General features: G+C 44.9%; 1 protein-coding gene across 1 annotated transcript in view; it reads left to right on the top strand.

The window, feature by feature from the left end:
* LOC126484066 (probable beta-hexosaminidase fdl) overlaps positions 1-16489 on the top strand; it is a 776181-nt gene that overhangs the window by 347715 nt on the left and 411977 nt on the right. The window contains exon 2 of the mRNA XM_050107427.1: positions 9534-9578. The gene's annotated coding sequence lies outside the window, so the exon portion shown is untranslated. The remainder of the gene's footprint in view (positions 1-9533; positions 9579-16489) is intronic.

Genomic DNA, 16489 nt, shown 5'->3' with positions numbered 1-16489 from the left:
TTTCTGAGTATGGTAGCGCGGCCCGCCCGGCTAGCCGAGCGATCTAACGCGCTGCTTCCCGAGCAGAGAGGCTTGCCGGTCCCCGGACCGAATCCGCCCGGCGGATTAGTGACGAGGTCCGGTTTGCCGCCCAGCCTGTGAGTGGTTGCTAAGGCGGTTTGCCATCTGCCTCGGCGAATGCGGGATGGTTCCCCTAATTCCGCGTCAGTCGGCGATTGCTGCGCAAACGCTGTCTCCACGTGTGCGTACACCGTAATTACTCTACCACACTAACATTAGGGGTTACACCCGTATGGTATGAGACGTTTCCAGGGCGGTCCACTGGGGGTCGAACCGCGCAATAACCCTGGATTCAGTGTCGGGCGGCGGTGGGGCTCAAATGGTTCAAATGGCTATAACCACTGTGGGACTTAACATCTGAGGTCACTAGTTCGCTAGACTTAGAACTACTTAAACCTAACTAACCTAAGGACATCACACACATCCATGCCCGATGCAGGATTCGAACCTGCGATCGTAGCAGCGGCGCTGTTCTGGACTGAAGCGCCTAGAACCGCTCGGCCACGGCGTTGGAGCGTATAGCAAGTTGTGGGGTTGTGAACCACTGAGGGCAACAGTGGGGACGAAGCCCCTCCGTCGTTTCTAGGTCCACGGTTCAATGCACACATACACACATGGTACTGCGACATATTGTATAAAACTACTGCTGGAGTAGTTTTGCTCAATATGACCCGGTACCATACCCAGAAAACTGTTATGTCACTAGACGTCAGGTAGTTTAACACGATTTACACTGAAGCGCCAAAGAAACTGGGATAGGCATGCGTATTCAAATATAGGGATATGTAAACAGGCAGAATACGGCGCTGCGTTCAGCAACGCCTATATAAGACAACAAGTATCTAGCGCAGTTGTTAGATCGGTTACTGCTGATACAATGGCGGATTATCAACATTTAAGTGAGAGTGAACATGGTGTTATAGTCGGCGCACGAGCGATGAGACACAGCATCTCCGAGGTAGCGATAAAGTGGAGATTTCCTCGTACGAACAAAAAAAAATGGTTCAAATGGCTCTGAGCACTATGCGACTCAACTGCTGAGGTCATCAGTCGCCTAGAACTTAGAACTAATTAAACCTAACTAACCTAAGGACATCACACACATCCATGCCCGAGGCAACTCGTACGAACATTTCACATGTGAATATCAGAAATCCGGTAAAACATCATACCTCCGACTTGTGAGTAAAATACCTTTGATGCTGCAATTATAATAATAATTGTAAATAGTTCATAAGGTAAAATAAATTTTCTTTTCTAATAACATTTTGAGCAGGAAAATTGTCATTACGGAGTATAAAACAGAACTTTTGTGCTTATTTGTATCTAACATGCCACTGGAGATTTAATAACTGTAATTAATTAGTGCACAGCCTATAAATTCTGACTTTGTTTGAAAAAAATTGTAGTAGTAAAATTTACGATGGTTTATTATAAATGAAACATTTTTCCCCCTTTACTGTTCTGGGGTTAATAATCACTACAAATGTTTATACACCCACATATACTGCATGATAACTCTTGTTATAAAATTGTTTATATATAGTGGAATTTTTTTAGAGGTAAGGACTTAATGTTATTTCCTCCAGGGTTTTACGAAATTTTCAGGTTGCAGGTATAGCGACAGGTATAGCGAACTGAGACCATTAATTTCCAAGTGATTATCATTTCAGCCTATCACATCTTTCTCGCTGATGGTCAGGCACTACTCAGTTACCGCCATTCCGTAGCAATCGATGCCTGGATAAACGCCTTACCCTGGCGTGCAATTTTGAAGTAAATACCAACTGTCAATAACCGTTTGAGGTTTAGGAAGAGGTACGCAACAAGTGACGTTTCTTAGGAATGCAAAATTTCCGAGACAGAACTCTCAGCCTCGCTATCCTTCTTAATGGGATCGCTTACCCATTTAGTAGCTTCGCCACCTCGTCAATCGGAAGTTCCATTCCATTTCATTATAGCTTAGTACTAATGTTGACCTGTACTCTTCCTGTCCTTACAAACTACGCACTGTTCACAAGTGCTGAAATCAAGAATATTCCGGCTGTAGAAATCTAAATTTAATTTTGCCTTTACTCATACTGGTACTGTACGGTATTTTTCTCAAGGATGATGTGATTTGTATTTTTAACTGCATTTTTACATATCTGTATTTAACGTCGATTTATGAGACAACAATTCATTCTTTTAATACTGGCAAGAAAGAACAATGCAGATTCCTCTACGAAAACCGCAACAACGTTGCTCAAGAATGTATTCGGACACGACGAAAATAAATTAATGGTTCATCTGATTACTGTCACTGCAGCGTCACTTACTGGTAACCTGTACCAGATGTGTGTGGAAACGAACACCTCTATTTCTGTATAAATATTATACCAAACGTCCATCTGTGAAATTTCGAGTGTCGATTTTTGATTCGTTTTTGAAATTGAAAGAAAGTATCGAAGTTCACAGCAGTCTCAGTAAATGTTGAAACATTGTGTAACTGTAAACATGCGTCGCCCCACAACAGTCGTCCATCACTTTAGAGAATCTGTCCGTACTGACTGTCGTACATTGCAATACCTCTACGATAGTTATACAACAATTTTCGTATACCATCCAAGAATGAGCTGTCTTAAAGAAAAACACAGAGATTTTAAATTAATTGTCCTTTTTGTCATTTCATTTTCAGTCACGTATAATTCTTTTCATTATTCTAGTTAACTTCATAACAGGCTTCACATATGTTTTATATAGTTTTCACATTCTGTTGATTTTTTTCAGGTCAATTAAATGACAGTTTTCTAGATTTTTAGGTGATAAAATTTCGGCCCCTGCGGTTACAGGTCCTTTTTCATATTCTTAAAGTACACGAACTGCTCTCACTGCTATCCTCCCCTTTTTTCCCCCGCGGGCTCCTTGGCGCTTCTAATATACTAAGCGTTCGGAATAGTCTGTACGAAACTGTAATAGAGTTACTCAGGGAACTCAAATGTCGACCAGTAGACGAAGCCTTCCAGTAAATTGAGAGACGACTGTGGGACAGGTCTGCTGGTGCGATTATACCTCCAGTTGGGGTTCTACAATCTGGTTGCGACAAAATACGACGAAATCGCGCGACTTGCCCATCTTGCGTTAGAGTGTTATCGTGACACACAGGCCGGGCCTTCCACTGACGTGAGACGTCGATAGTTAAAGTTGCAACAACGTGAAGGCATCATGCAACAAACATCAACTTGGCAGAAAAGTGTACTTAACTTATACTCTTGTGGGATGGTACATTGGTACACATGCAGAAACCAGAAAGATGCCAGGTAGTAGTTTATTTCTACACGAAGCAAACAAGTAAATGAACAACAGAAAATACTTTCTCAGCGAACGAATGTAGAGGAACAGATCTGCAAGGAGAATGTCACCGATACGTCATAACTGTAGAAGCTGCAAGCTTAGCACTCAGTCCCTCGTTATATAGAGACACTGTCGTAGGCATGTAGTGGTCGGATATACTGGTGTTGTGTTGATTCCCGACATATGGCGCTGGTCACGATTGAGCCCGGATTCAAACACGTATTCACACTTGTATTAGCGGTCGCATTCGCACTGGGGAGGAAGCGGTAGAGGCGTTCCTGTAAAGGCCGCCTGGCGTATGAGTACCAGGAAGTTGGCCCGAGTTACGGACCCGCCGAGACAGGCTAGAACCAGCTGTGTCTCCTGATCGTGGCGCCCTCATTGTTGTAGCCGATGTCGCAGTGACGTTGAGTTACGTCAGGTGCAGGCGTTTGGAAGGGCGGAAACCCGCAGGACAGTGTTGTGTAGCATGTGGCTGGATCATCAGGCACCGCAGTGCTACATACTGGGACACGCAAAAGACAAGAGTTTCTTCACAACCACACAAACTAGGTAGGAGCAGCGAGATTACATATTGTATATAAGGAAAGGTTTCACAGTATGTTCTACATTCACAAATCGCATTTGAATGTTGGTTGTTGTGAAATGATCGTAGTATCATCGCATACGGAAGAAGAAACGCCTGCCAGCATGTTTCAGAATTCGATAGTGGCAGGAGCATGGACTATTGAGACTCGTTTATCGTTCCACGATGTTGCTACTCGTGTTGGTCCAACGACTGCCATGGGAATAAAGGAACTGATGGCTTCAGGAAGGCCATACTCAACGCCACGTAGGATCTCAACAGCCCCACAAGGCTAGCGCATGAGAGAACAGATATTTTGTTCGCTTGGTTATTCAGGATTTCACGTCAAGTCAAGTACCTTCATAAAGGAAATGGGGTTGTTTCCAGTAAGTCAAATATCCACAAGGACAGTGCGTTAATGTTTGTTTGAAGCTCCACACAGTGTCAGCATGGCGCCGGCCGAGGTGGCCGAGCGGTTCTAGGCGCTACAGCCTGGATCCGCGCGACCGCTTCGGTCGCAGGTTCGAATCCTGCCTCGGGTATGGATGTGTGTGATGTCTTTAGGTTAGTTAGGTTTAAGTAGCTCTAAGTTCTAGGGGACTGATGACGTCAGAAGTTAAGTCCCATAGTGCTCAGAGCCACTTTGTCAGCATGGCAACCATTCATTGTTGCAGCTTTCCTTGAAGCGGCACCATAGACATGTGTACCCGAGTGGAGTGCAAATCACAATCACTCCCGAGTGACACCACGTCGTCTTTTCAGACGACTCCTAGGCTTACGTACATCAAGGCAGACAGGAGAATGAATGTTGTCAGATTCCATTCGTCACTGTTATAAGGGCCCAGCACTTAGAGTAGCGGTATTGGACGCTATTGGATACAAAACAGTCTAGATTGTCTAGGCTGTAACTGAACGTCAGGCGTTACCTTTCCGATGTGCTAAGGTGTGGTTGTGCCCTATAACTTTGTCGTTAAACAAGATTACGCAAGACAGAATGTTGCTTCTGCTGCCCTGACTTACCTCAATACAGATCATGTTTGACTGTTAAAAAAAAAAATGTTCAAATGTGTGAAATCCTATGGGACTTAACTGCTAAGGTCATCAGTCCCTAAGCTTACACACTATTTAACCTAAATTATCCTAAGGACGAACACACACACCCATGCCCGAGGGAGGACTCGAACCTCCGCCGGGACCGTTTGACTGTTGGCCCAGCCAATGCATTCTCCAGGTCTTTCTCTTAAAATATCAGGTCATAGGGTGCTGAGACACTGGCGCACTTTTACTCGCCACCCACTAGCGTTGTAAAACTGTGGCATGCAGTTCAAGGAGAAAGGAATAACATACGCGCATCTTTCAGCCAAGTTCAGTTTGACTCGAAGCCCAGCCTGGGTAGAGGCATTGTTTCTTCCAGAGCTGGAAGCTCAGTGTACTACATTTCGTTGTATACTCCAAAATTACCTACAAATTATATGACGTAAATGTTCCCGCTACGCTATGTAAGAACAACATCAAATGTCTTATTCTGCTATACTTCCTAGTGATGCAATTTTAAAGGCCACCAGTAGATGAATTAGCCGAGTCTGTCTCTCCATGCAGCGGAGTCACAAAACTCCTCTTTCAGCTCATGCGGATTTCAGTAAACACTACCTGAGGTGTCCATTCCGGGGGGGGGATTATGACCCTTATGCCTTACTGAACGGCACACTTCGTATAATGTTGTCAGCGCAATTTTCCATTGAGAGTCACACTCAAGCTCATACATTAAGGATAATTGCAGGATGTGGTGCCACACAACGTGGCACTACACAAAGCTAGCACTGATAGCATAGGCACATAGGGAACACACACGACACAGACCTGCAAGTCCACGGTATTGGTGACAAGTTGAGAAAACCGTCCCGAAACACATATGCTACAAAACGCCACTGCTTCCTGCGCATGTACCCCGACATCAATATGGGATATGATCACCATGAACACGTCCGCAGGTCACACAACGGGTTAGCATACACTGGATCAGGTGGCCGAGCAGCTGCTGGGGTATAGACTCCCATTCTTGCACCAGTGCCTGTCGGAGCTCCTGAACTGTCCTAGGGGTTTGAAGACGTGTAGCGATACGTGACCGAGAGCATCCCAGGTGTGCTCGATAGGGTTTAGACCTGGAGAACAGGCAGGGCACTCCATTCGTATGATATCTTCTGTTTCAAGGTACTCCTCGATGGCAGCTCTATGGGGTCGTGCATTATCATCCATCAGGAGGAAAGTGGGACCAACTGCACCCCTGAAAGGCGGACATACTGGTGCAAAATGACGTCCTGATACACCTGACCTGTTACAGTTCCTCTGTCAAAGACATGCAGGGGTGTACGTGCACCAGTCATAATCCCACCCCACACCATCAAAGCACGATCTCCATACAGGTCCCTTTCAAGGACATTAAGGGGTTGGTATCTGGTTGCTGGTTCACGCCAGATGAAAACCCGGCGAGAATCACTGTTCAGACTATACCTGGACTCGTTAGTGAACATAACCTGGGACCACAGTTGCAATGATCATGCACTGTGTTCTTGACACTAGGCTTTACCGGCTCTCCTGTGACCAGGAGTCAGTGAAATGCACCTTGCAGGTCTCCGGGCGAATAAACCATGTCTGTTCAGTCGTCTGTAGACTGTTTGCCTGGAGACAACTGTTAGAGTGGCTGCGGTAAGGTCCCGAGTAAGGCTACCTGCAGTACTCAGTGGCCGTCTGCGGGCACTGATGAACGTCCCGTACTGTAGCGCCTGGACACGTTTCCTGTCTGCTGGAATCGTTGCCGTATCTTGAGACCACATTTTGTGGCACACGGAGGGCCTATGCTATGACCTGCTGTGTTTGACCAGTCCCCAGTCGCCCTTGTTATCTACCCCTCATAACGTCATCAGTCTGTGTTCTTTGAGCCATCTTCAACACACAGTCACCATTAACACGTCTGAAAACGTCTGCATACTTACCCGCTGCACCGTGCTCTGACATGCACCAACACACCTCTGCGTATGTGGACTGCTGACAGCACCACCGTGCGGCGACCGCAGGTCAAATGCAGCGCATGCTCATACCCCGAGGTGATTTAAACCCACAACCCGCCGACCAGAGCGTTGTTTCATCATTTATAAGCATTATCCTTAATTTATGAGCATGAGTGTAGTACGAACGGATCCAAACGTTCCATTCGATCTCTCGTGGATCCGTTTGGTGTCGGAATTTTTTAGAGCAGACACAAACCAAATATGTAAGCCTATATAGTATAGCGTAGTGCCCTACCAATGCTTGACCGCAGCACATACTCATGTCCGGTACTGGAAATCAATTACGACTACTTAAAGTGAGCAAGTCACATGGCCTCGGCGTTATACCATTTACATTTTACATTGAATATGCCGCGGAATTACGCTTTTTCCTATCACACATTCATCGAGTTTCTCGTGCAGCGGATAGTACCGGGGGATTGGAAAAGAGTGCAGGTCACTCGTGTTTACAAAAAGGGTAACATATCGGATGGTAATTAGAATTAAAGTCCAGTACCGCTAACGTCCGTGTATTGCAAGGTCGTACAGCATGTTCTAGGGTGAAATACGATGGAAGGTCACAACGTTTTGGCAACTTCTGTATTTCGGATAGGACACCTTAGTTGTTAAGCTGTTTACTCGGGTCACCACTCTGGAAGATTCATCAGTTGCATCAAAACGTGTTCCACGGAGTAGTTCCTTCGATTTAGGAAGCTAATCAAATTCTGGTGGGCTCATATCAGAATTGCACGGTGGTTGGGGAAGTATCTTCCGTCCATATTTGTCGAGCGTTTCTCTCACTAGTTGGGAAATATACGACCTTGCATTATCGTGCAAAATGACACCGGCTGCAAGCAAGTCAGGTTTTCTCTGAAGAATTTTCGGCCGCAAAACATATTGCAGAATAAGCTTGTAGTACGCGCCTCTTACTGACGTCCCCTGGGGAGCTCTATTTGTAGCTACGACTCCGCTCATGTCACTCGCAAACATCTTCATCGGTTTCTCCTTTGATTGTTGGCAATGAAATTATTTTGCGGGCTAGGAGAGTCGCAGCTTTTCCATAGTGACGACTGAGACTTCAGTTCTGGCTCAAACTCTCGCATCCATATTCCATCAAGTGCAACAGCCCTTTTCATAAAACTTTCTCCTTCTGTTCTATAACGCTGAAGCAATTCTTCTGTTATTCTTTTGCGACCTACTTTCTGCTCTTCACTTAGATCACGCGGAATAGGAATGGGAAAACCCGACCGGCTAAGACCGACACCGGTATTATAATTCTGAATAACTGTTATTTTTCGGTACTTGTTTGGTCTCGGTTACTATAGACTTATTTTAGTTTTTTAGTTATAACCGAATAAAAAACCGAAATATCAATTAGCCATAGCAGGAGTGCTAAAATTTTTCATTTGTAAATAAACCTTTTCTTTAAAAAAAGGAGTAATTTTTATTCGTAATACTTCAATTAGTTCTCTTTCTGTTCGATAACGTTGAAGCAATTCTTCTACGATTCTTTTCCGACCTGCTTTCTGCTCTTCACTTAGATCACGTGGAATAGGAATGGGAAAAACCGACCGATTAAGAGCGACACCGGTATTATAATTCTGAATAACTATTATTTTTCAGTACTTGTTTGGTCTCGGTAACAACAGACTTATTATAGTTTTTTAGTTATAACCGAATAAAAAACCGGAAATATCAATTAGCTGACGATGTTGTGTTGCGATATGGGGTGGTTTCAGTGGTTAAGGTGTGGTCCACTTATTGCGCTTAGGAAAGCGCTATATACGGAAGGAAATGAATACATTTCGCAGCGTTGTGTACTGCGTGCCGTAGACAAACAACTCGGTGATGATGATTGCTTATATCGGCGTGGGATTGTATCATATTGTCGCAGCGTCTGTGAGACAATGGTTTGTGGACAGTAACACACCTGAAATGGACTGGCCTGCCCAGAGCCCGACCTTGACCCAACGAAACGCATTTGGAATGACCCCATCATCCAACATCAGTACAGCTTGAACACGACGAGTTGACGATTCGCACGATGGTTGTCGGGAACGGAGGGAGGAGTATCATGCCCCTGCATCAGAACTTCCCGAGAGTGAGGAGCGATGACTTGGAGGGCAGTGTCAGCTGTTTCCCGCTGTGTTGGCAATGTTTACAGTAATACTTCGCATCTACAGGCAGCCTAACATTGGCAGCGGTCGGAGTTGAAGTAGTCACGAATTTTTCCTTTTTTAGCAGCTCCACTGAAATCGTCAAGTTACAGCGGACACTCAGTACCTTGTGTGTTTTCGTCTCTGGAGGAAGAATAGGCTGCCATTCCTCCATAGATATTCAGACACCTTACTGAAACAATCCCCAGCAGACTTGAAGCCGTTATAAAGGCAAATAGTGGACGCACATCATATTAATGTGCGCTAATAGATCTCCAGATACCTTTGACCGGACACTGTATTCGTAGATGTAGTACTTTTCTTGTGAAACTTTTCCTACCGCACCATAATTACAATATAATCTTGTTTCAGACATGGGCCGGCGTGACATGCGGAACCCTTGGTCGCCCTTGTGAGGTATGTACAATCTTTCTGTTTGTCCCGTCGTAGGCTTCAGTTTTATGATAAACCGAACAAAACAGTCTCACCACAATTTAGCCTCGTAAGATTGCATACACTACACAGTTTCAGTTACTTCCTCACTACCACTACTAACAATTATGCAGTATTCATCTCGAGGCCTTAACAACAATTGGTCTGTCATGCCTGTTAGCACAACGCTCGAGTTTTTTAAACAATGTGAGCGAAAATAACGATAGATGTGTCCTTTGTCACAAAATTACGTAACATATTAGCTCGTGTCATCTCTGTATTTACAAGAATTTCTCATTAAATAATTACTTTGTGAGGTAGAAGATTCACTAGCTTCTCAAGTGTTTCTGTCGTATGAAATGGTAAATCTGGCCGTTATTAGAAGTTACAATGGTTCTTACTGCTTTCAGTCATCGGTCAATCATTGCCATCTATTATGGATGGGCCGGCCGAAGTGGCCGTGCGGTTAAAGGCGCTGCAGTCTGGAACCGCAAGACCGCTACGGTCGCAGGTTCGAATCCTGCCTCGGGCATGGCTGTTTGTGATGTCCTTAGGTTAGTTAGGTTTAACTAGTTCTAAGTTCTAGGGGACTAATGACCTCAGCAGTTGAGTCCCATAGTGCTCAGAACCATTTGAACCATTTTTATTATGGATGTGCGTATCAATTTCTGTTTCGTATTGCTTTCCGGGTCAGTCTTAAATACGTGATATAAGCAACTCTCATATTTATACGCTTGTCAAGAGCATTATTTGATGATGTGCGTGCTATACAGAGATAGGTTTTATTGATATCAGTCTGATAATCTGTTACCTAAAAGTGAACGATTTGACATGCTCCTAAGACTGACAAAAAAGTTCAGCAGGTAACACATTGAATGACAAGATGATGTATAAAGACACTCTCTGATATAAAAAGTGAAGGACATGGAGGTGCCGCATACTCGTGTAAGACACCGCTATCAGCACCTTTGAAAGGAGCCTTATCGTGGTTTACAGTTTTGCCATCTGTTCCAGTGCGAATCTGTGAGGCGTTCGAATGTGACAGCGTAACCCATGTTGGACTACTTAGTGCAAGAATACTCATCGTCAAGGCTCTAGTTGATTACGTCTGACTACTACAAGGGTGAATCGCATCATTGTGCACCAAGCACATCTAATGCCCTCACTTCTGCGTCTTCGAGAACAAGTAATCGATTATCTGCAACATTCAGTGCCTTACTGTACCGCCGGCAGCTGTAGCCGAGCGGTTCTAGGCGCTACATCCGGAACCGCGCTGCTGCTACGCTCGCAGGTTCGAATCCTGCCTCGGGCATGGATGTGTGTGATGTTCTTAGGTTAGATAGGTTTAAGTAGTTTTAAGTCTAGAGGGCTGATGACCTCAGATGTTAAGTCCCATAGTGCTTCGAGCCATTTGAACCATTTTTTGAACCATCCCGTGCCAGTGGTCATAGACGAGGGAACTACTATCCTATTCGTTGGCTGCCGTTAATGCAGCACAAATGGCTGCCTTTGGAATGGTGCCGTGACCGGGAGCAATGTACTGTTGATGAAACACGGTGCTACACAACCCTGGATGCCGTCGTCGCTGAGTGCGGGGGCAACCTAGGGATAGGTCCCAATCTTCCAGTTTTTTTTTTGACAGCCACAGCGGTGTTACTCCCGACGTCATAGCTTGGTGAACCGTCGGGTACGACGTCAGGTCACACAACTGGTAATGACTGAGGGAACGGCAGTGACGGGCATTATGTGTCCACATCTGTTACCTGTGATACTATCGTGATGCTATTTTTCAACAACGTTCTTTCACATGTGGACGTATCTCAGTGAACATTTTTGTTGAGGTATTCCCGTGGCCCTTAGGATCTCCATATCTGTCCCAATAGAACATGGGTGCACAGCTTTTCCATTCCATTGCCAGTATACAGAATAACAAGTGTTCAAAAATGGTTCAAATGGCTCTAAGCACTATGGGACTTAACATCTGAGGTCATCAGCCCCCTAGACTTAAAACTACTTAAACCTAGCTAACCTAAGGACATCACACCCATTCATGCCCGAGTCAGGATTCGAACCTGCGATGCGTCGTTATGACTGGGTGTTGTGTGATGTCCTTAGGTTAGTTATGTTTAAGTCGTTCTATGTTCTAGGGGACTGATGACCATAGATGTTAAGTCCCATAGTGCTCAGAGCCATTTGAACCATTTTTTGAACCTGCGACCGTAGCAGCCGCGTGGTTCCGAACTGAAGCGCTCAGAACCGCTCGAAATAACAAGTGTCAGGACCAACAGTCGTGTAACATGTTGCCGCAGGAGAGATACAAAGGTTTCGTGACTCCCTTCCCAATCGAAACAGAGCATGCATGAAGGCCTGAGGAGGCGCAATGTTGAACTGGTAAGTGAGCTCATATTGTCAAATTCTCTGTAAATTTGACTCCATTGTGCAATCACGTAATACTTTTCCTGAAAAAAAATTCCAACACCTGGAAAGACGACACTGATTTTGATCCAACATGGCACATGCCAGCTGGGGGATAGTAGATGTACTGATAAAGGTTCCAACGTCGTTCGCCAATATATGGCGTAGTGGCTTAGCAACCAGAGCGCCATCTGTGTCTCCCTTATAATAGAAAATGCTCGCAGTGTGGTGCAAACTTGTGAAGCAAACAGGCAACTGAGCGAGTCAAAGGGGGTCAAATTGTGGCCTTGCTAGTGGCGGGATGCTCCTATCGGAGAATTGCCACGCACGTTGGACGTGCTGCGTTAAATGTGCCATGATGCTGAAGTCAGTGTTCACGTGAACATTCTCACACCCGTAGACTAGGTTCTGCACGTCACCGCAGGACAGACGTCCGCCAGCATCATCGTGTTGTAATGTTGCACAGCTACAATAGCACAGACTGAACAGCTACCGGAGCACAGACAGAACGGCTTGTGAGTCCCAGACGTGTCAACACGAACTGTTGCGAACCGGTTATTAGCTGTGGGACTACGGGCACACATATCTCTACCAGTCTTCCAGTTACGCCACAAGCTTGACTTGTGCCATCATAGGATCACTTGGAAGATGAAATGGCGCGCCGTGGTCTTAAGTGACGAAAGCAGATTCTGCCTGCACGCAAACGATGGTCGTTTGTGCCTACGACGTAGATCTGGTGAGCGCTATCTCGTAGCGTGCATTCGTTTACGACACGTTGGCCTTAAAAATGGTTCAAATGGCTCTAAGCACTATGGGACTTAACATCTGAGGTCATCAGTCCCCTAGACTTAGAACTACTTAAACCTATCTAACCTAAGGACATCACACACATCCATGCCCGAGGCAGGATTCGAACTTGCGACCGTATTAGCAGCGGACTGAAGAGCCTAGAACCGCTCGGCCACAGCGGCCGCCATGTTGGCCTCACCCAAGGCTTTATGGTCCGGGGTGTTATAAGCTACAACTCTCATTTGCCTTTGGCGTTTCTTGAGAGGAAGTTGATCTGCGCTCGGTACGTGTAGAATGTTGTTAGACTCTATCTTCTGCCGTTCTTGCAATAGGAAGGTGATGTGTTGTTACAACAGGATAATGCTCGCCCACAAACTGCCCGTGAAACTCAACGTGCTCTGTAAGATGTGCAATAACTTCCCTTGCTAGCACGATCTCTGGACGTGTCTTCCATTGAGCACATTTGGGATACGATAGGACGAGAAGTCTTGCCGACTCAGCACAACCAGGAGCACCTTCGAAGATGTCCAACGTAGCCTCGGACGAAACGTCAGGGGTTGAATAGTTCCATGGACCACGGCCATACAACCCGGAAAAATTCTCTGCAGCTGAAACATCCGGTCGTGAAAGCCTTCATTGTATGACAGTATTCGCTATCTGCACTATCGACTGCATGCCAGAGTCAGCGTAAACATAGCTGCCCACGTATTAATGTTGATGTTTAAGCACGGGTCGATACCTGATCCCCAGAACCGCTTCTGCTTCTGATCTGTAAATATGACCATTCCATGTACACCACATGCACTTTTGCAACAATAAATCTTGAGTCAATTGGAAACCTCCAAAGGGTGCACAAATTTTTTTTTGGCAGTACAACACCACAGACCTTCTCAAACCGCGAAGTTTCATTTCGTTTCCTTCTCCCCTTTAGGTTCATCAGTCACTTTTTTTTCTTTTTTCCAGGAAACGCATTTGAATATGCACGGGAGGCGTGGCATATTTCTTACCAAACATACAGCAAGAGGTGTATGTTACTTTCCCAGTAGAGTAACGAAAAAGAATTTATCTCATAAACAAATGTTCAACAAGAGCAAAACAAGATCGACCACACGCAGCCAGAACAAAAGGGATAAAACTATACTGTAACGTACTGCACAATGTTATTTACTACGATAATGACAATGGAAAATGCAGAACGTGCATCATCTGAAAATTATGTGTCAGTCCCCTGATAATTTCTTCGGCAATATTACCTAAAAATAAAATTTTCCTTTTGTTCCACGTCTTTCTGATCAGTGAAGCCTTGGAAAGTACTTGCTGGTTCGTTTTCCTACTCCTTCTTTATTCTCTTTACTATTTGGAACAATCAGGGGTTCCAGCAACCTACTCAATGAAACTGTTTAATGAGATTTTTTTGTCCCTAGTTTGCCTCTTCTAATTGGAATGTAATGGCACTGCATATAATCGTATGTATCTGACCATTAAGAACTTTAGCCGCACCTGTGATGCGCGAAGACAGCAATGCCATGTTATGTAATGAAGTAGGTGTTGGCAAACGATACTGGCGCTCGAACGAGGTCGAGATTTCCTGATGCAGTATCGAGTGCTGCTAGAACAATTACGTGAAAATTCACTCAAGCGCCGAGAGGGAAGCGATCGCGAAAACTAAAAAATTGCCACAAGTACAAGTTATAGCTCTGCTTAAAATTTGGCAGTTTCGTGAAACACAGGTGTAAATTGTATTAAATCCTACCACCATAAAGATTCGTAATTGAACTAATTTACGATAGAGCTGACTTACAACAGTTATAATACGGTATATAAATATTTTTCGTGATTTTTTTGTGCAGTATTGTCTTTCAAAAATACTACTCAAATGTGGACCCAATATCGAGTTTAGAGACTATAATAATTTATCAAGTCAGTTACAAATGAGAATTTCCGTCCCTGTTCACGTATCAGAATTACGTGTAAAGAAGTTAATCAGCTTCAAATCTAGATGGTAACATTCAGATGAAACAAGAACGAAAATTAATTGGGAATTAAATGTCTCATAAAAGCAATAAATCATATTAAACTGGTAATATTTGCGATCGTTAGAATAAAGAGCAACGTCCATCCACGTTGTAAACTGTCATTGCTGTCTCGTTACTTTCTGGCGGTCACACATTTAAGAATTAATATATTTCGTGTCGGGAAGGAACCTTTCGTTGTGGAGGTAGTACCAACATACGTCACCACATTGCAGGACGACCTACAGCTCGATAATCAGATTAAACCGCGATAGTGCTTATTTATTTATATGCATGGTGAACCGCAGCTCCATCGACTAATCTTCAGAGGTTGTTGCATAATACTTCTCGGCGTTTTGTCATCAGGGACCCAAGGTCTCAGGCGGCTCGTTACAGAGTTATTGCAGTTTGGTTTCTTGCCCCAATCAGCTGTATATCTGAAGTACTCTGCAAACAGAGTATAGCAGTGCTGATGCCGACGGTATGCGCTGTCGTAAGTGGAAATAAACTTGTTCCATTCACTCACCGTGCTTGCTGTTGACAACAATAATGCTGTATGAATGCAGAGTCTCGCGGCGATAACATTGAATAAAATGTTCTTGGGTTTCCGACCGCGTCAATTGCTCGAGCTATTTAGGCACTCTCTTACGTCCTCCTATTTCGTGTACAACGGCCAGTATTACGATCAGACAGACGGCGTAGAAATGGGTAGCCCGTTGGCTCCGGCTGTTGAAAACCTCTTCATGGAGAACTCTGAGGATATTGCCATAGATACTGCTCCATTGAAGCCGAAGTGTTTCTTTCGATACGTTGACGAAACGTTCGTCATTTGGCCACACGGACGCGAGAGACTAGACGAGTTTTTGGAACACCTCAATGGCATCAACAGTAATATCCAGTTCACCATGGAGGTGGAAGAAAATAATGCATTGCACTTCCTCGACGTCCTTGCCCACCGTAAACGAAATGAGTGCCTTGGCCACAGCGTCTACAGAAAATCCACCCACACAGACCTGTACCTGCACGCCACCAGCCATCATCATCCAGCACAGAAGCGCACAGTATTACAAACATTGGTGCTTCGTGCAAGAGTAATATCAGACGACGATAACCTGCCCCATGAACTGAGCCACCTACGCAAGGTTTTCAGGAATAACGGCTACAGCGTCCTTCAAGTGAAAGAAGTGATTTCTGGGAAATATCAGACTACGATCACCAACGAAGAGCGGGAAAAGAAACTTACTTTGCTGCCATTCTGTGGCTCTGTGTCGGGCAAGATAAGCCGTCTGTTGTAAAGACACAAGATCAAATCAATCTTCAGGCCTCCAACGAAAATCCGTCAATTACTGAGACCAGTTAAAGTCGCAGTAGGCCTCAGAACACCTGGAGTCTAAGAAATACCTTGTGAGTGTGGCCAGAAGTGCATAGGACAAACAGTGCGCACTGTGGAACAGCGCAGGAAAGAACAGAAGAGGTATTATCGCCTACGCTATGAGAAATCTGCGTTAGCTGAGCATGTGTTAGAAAACGCTCACCACTTAAAATTTGACGAGACTTCTGTCGTGGCTCGCACTAACGGCTTCTGAGACAGTTTAATAAAGGAAGCTATTGAAATAAAAATTACCGCAAATCCCCTGAATAGAGATGGTGGTTTGCAGCTCAGCGCTGCGTGGGATCCAG

This window comes from Schistocerca serialis, chromosome 6 (assembly GCF_023864345.2).
Source record: "Schistocerca serialis cubense isolate TAMUIC-IGC-003099 chromosome 6, iqSchSeri2.2, whole genome shotgun sequence".
NCBI classification, from domain to species: Eukaryota; Metazoa; Arthropoda; class Insecta; order Orthoptera; family Acrididae; genus Schistocerca; species Schistocerca serialis.
This window is presented reverse-complemented; position numbering and strand designations above follow the sequence as displayed.